The following is a 3,458-nucleotide window of genomic DNA, read 5'->3' as shown; positions in this document are numbered from 1 at the left end:
AGATTTACAAGGTGACCATAGCTTGCTTCATACCAACAATCTCCGTGGGATTCGACCCTTACTCACGTAAGGTATTACTTGGACGACCCAGTGCACTTGCTGGTTAGTTGTATCGAAGTTGTGACAATTATGAATTAAGATCAGAGCACCAAGCTTTGGAGCCATTACCAGGATTTGTTCGAGCCTGGAGATCACAATTTCGTGCACCAAGTTTTTGGCGCCGTTGCCGGGGATTGTTTGAGTTTGGACAACTGGCGGTTCATCTTGTTGCTCAGATTAGGTAATTTTCTTTTTATTTTCTTTTCAAAAATTTTTCAAAAATCTTTCAAAATTTTCTCATCTGTTTTCGAAAAAAAAAATAATAAAAATGTTTTCAAAAAAAAAAATTTTTTATTCAAAATTTTTAAGAATGAATTCTAGTGTTTCATGAAGCATGTTGAAGCCTGGCTGGCTGTAAAGCCATGTCTAAATTTATTTGGACTGAGGCAGCAATTTGTTATCAAGAGCAATATACTCTGGTGTTAAAGCTTGGCTGGCCATTGGCCATGTCTAGTGTTTTGGACCGGAGCTTTCATTGAAAGCTTGGCTGGCTAGTGAGCCATGTCTAATTCCTGGACTGAAGCTTTAGACTAACATGGCAAGATTCCTGGAATTCATATTAAAAATTTTGGAATCCTTATTTTTTTCTTTTTCATATAATTCTCGAAAAATACCAAAAAAATTAGAAAATCATAAAAATCAAAAATATTTTTGTGTTCTTGTTTGAGTCTTGAGTCATATCATAAGTTTGGTGTCACTTGCATATGCATCTTGCATTTTTTCAAAAATATCATGCATTCATAGTGTTCTTCATGATCTTCAAGTTGTTCTTGGTAAGTCTTCTTGTTTGATCTTGATGATTTTTTGTTTTGTGTCTTTTCATGTTTATCATATGCATTCTTGAATTCTTAGTGTCTAAGCATTAAAGAATTCTAAGTTTGGTGTCTTGCATGTTTTCTTTGCATTAAAAATTTTTCAAAATTGTGTCTTGATGTTCATCATGACATTCATAGTGTTCTTGGTGTTCATCTTGACATTCATAGCATTCTTGCATGCATTCATTGTTTTGATCTAAAAATTTCATGCATTGCATCTTTTTCATGTTTTTCATAAAAATTTCAAAAATAAAAAAAAATATCTTTCCCTTTTTCTCTCATCAAATTCGAAAATTGAGTTGACTTTATCAAAAATTTTTAAAAAAAAATCAAGTTGTTTCTTATGAGTCAAATCAAATTTTTAATTTGAAAATCTTATCTTTTTCAAAATCTTTTTCAAAAATCAAATCTTTTTCAAAATTTTTTTTTGGTTATTTTCGAAAATTCCAAAAATATTTTTCAAAAATCTTTTTCTTATTTTTATATCAAATTTTCGAAAATAACATAATCAATTAATGTTTTGATTCAAAAATTTGAAGTTTGTTACTTGCTTGTTAAGAAAGATTCAAACTTTGAGTTCTAGAATCATATCTTGTGATTTCTTATGAATCAAGTCATTAATTGAGATTTTAAAAATCAAATCTTTTTCAAAAACTAATTTCTATCATATCTTTTCAAAAATATCTTCTTATCTTATCTTTTTCAAAAATATCTTTTCAAAATATCTTCTCTAACTTCCTAACCTCTTATCTTTTCAAAATTTGTTTCAACTAACTAACTAACTTTTTGTTTGTTTCTTAACTTTTTCAAAACCACCTAACTAACTCTCTCTCTCTTATTTTCGAAAATATCTCCCCTCTTTTTCAAAAATTCTTTTTAATTTATTAATCATCTTAATTTTTAAATCTTAATTTTCGAAAATTACCAACATTTTTTCAAAAACCATTTTTCAAAAATTACTAACTCTTTTTCAAAATAATTTTCGAAAATTATCCCTCCCCCATCCTATTCTATTTATTCATTCATATCCTAACATCTCATCTCACATCTCTTCCATCCGTACAGTTGTGTTTCTTCCTTTACATCACATTCTTTGTCTCCCCCTCTTTTCTTCCACTCAAAAAGGGATCCCTATACTGTGGTATAAAGGATCTCTATTATTATTATTATTTTTCTGTGCCTTCTTCTTTGTCATATGAGCAGGAGCAAGGATAAGAACATTCTTGTGGAAGCAGATCCAGAACCTGAAAGGACTCTGAAGAGAAAATTTAGAGAAGCTAAAATACAACAATCCAGAGATAACCTTTCAGAAATTTTCGAACAAGAAAAGGAGATGGCAGCCGAAAATAATAATAATGTAAGGAAGATGCTTGGTGACTTTACTGCACCTAATTCCAATTTACATGGAAGAAGCATCTCCATTCCTGCCATTGGAGCAAACAACTTTGAGTTGAAACATCAATTAGTTTCTCTGATGCAGCAGAACTGCAAGTTTCATGGACTTCCATCTGAAGATCCTTTTCAGTTCTTAACTGAATTCTTGCAGATATGTGATACTGTTAAGACTAATGGAGTAGATCCTGAAGTCTACAGGCTCATGCTTTTCCCTTTTGCTGTAAGAGACAGAGCTAGATTATGGTTGGATTCTCAACCTAAAGACAGCCTGAACTCTTGGGATAAGCTGGTCACGGCTTTCTTAGCCAAGTACTTTCCTCCTCAAAAGCTGAGCAAGCTTAGAGCTGATGTTCAAACCTTCAGGCAGAAAGAAGGTGAATCCCTCTATGAAGCTTGGGAAAGATACAAACAGTTGACCAAAAAGTGTCCTTCTGACATGCTTTCAGAATGGACCATCCTGGATATATTCTATGATGGTCTGTCTGAGTTATCTAAGATGTCATTGGATACCTCTGCAGGTGGATCCATTCACCTAAAGAAAACGCCTGCAGAAGCTCAAGAACTCATTGACATGGTTGCTAATAACCAGTTTATGTACACTTCTGAAAGGAATCCTGTGAGTAATGGGACGCCTATGAAGAAGGGAATTCTTGAGGTTGATACTCTGAATGCCATATTGGCTCAGAACAAAATATTGACTCAGCAAGTCAATATGATTTCTCAGAGTCTGCATGGAATGCAAGCTGCATCCAACAGTACTCAAGAGGCATCTTCTGAAGAAGAAGCCTATGATCCTGAGAACCCTACAATAGCAGAGGTAAATTACTTAGGTGAACCTTATGGAAACACCTATAACTCAACATGGAGAAATCATCCAAATTTCTCATGGAAGGATCAAAAGCCCCAACAAGGCTTTAATAATGGTGGAAGAAACAGGTTTAGCAATAGCAAGCCTTTTCCATCATCCACTCAGCAACAGACAGAGAACTCTGAACAAAATGCTTCTAATTTAGCAAATCTAGTCTCTGATCTATCCAAGGCCACTGTGAGCTTCATGAATGAAACAAGATCTTCCATTAGAAATCTGGAAGCACAAGTGGGCCAGCTGAGTAAAAGGATCACTGAAATCCCTCCCAATACTCTCCCAAG

At 33.6% G+C, this 3,458-nt stretch overlaps 1 non-coding gene across 1 annotated transcript; it reads right to left on the bottom strand.

The window, feature by feature from the left end:
* Positions 1 to 2,643: 2,643 nt before the first annotated feature.
* On the bottom strand, positions 2,644 to 2,751 carry LOC112781273 (small nucleolar RNA R71). Its single transcript, XR_003192058.1, has one exon. It is a non-coding gene; the product is annotated as a small nucleolar RNA R71 (small nucleolar RNA).
* Between the last annotated feature and the right edge of the window lie 707 nt (positions 2,752 to 3,458).

This window comes from Arachis hypogaea, chromosome 19, assembly GCF_003086295.3.
Source record: "Arachis hypogaea cultivar Tifrunner chromosome 19, arahy.Tifrunner.gnm2.J5K5, whole genome shotgun sequence".
NCBI classification, from domain to species: domain Eukaryota; kingdom Viridiplantae; phylum Streptophyta; class Magnoliopsida; order Fabales; family Fabaceae; genus Arachis; species Arachis hypogaea.
The sequence above is the reverse complement of the archived record's forward strand: the minus strand, read 5'-3'. Positions and strand labels throughout refer to the sequence as shown.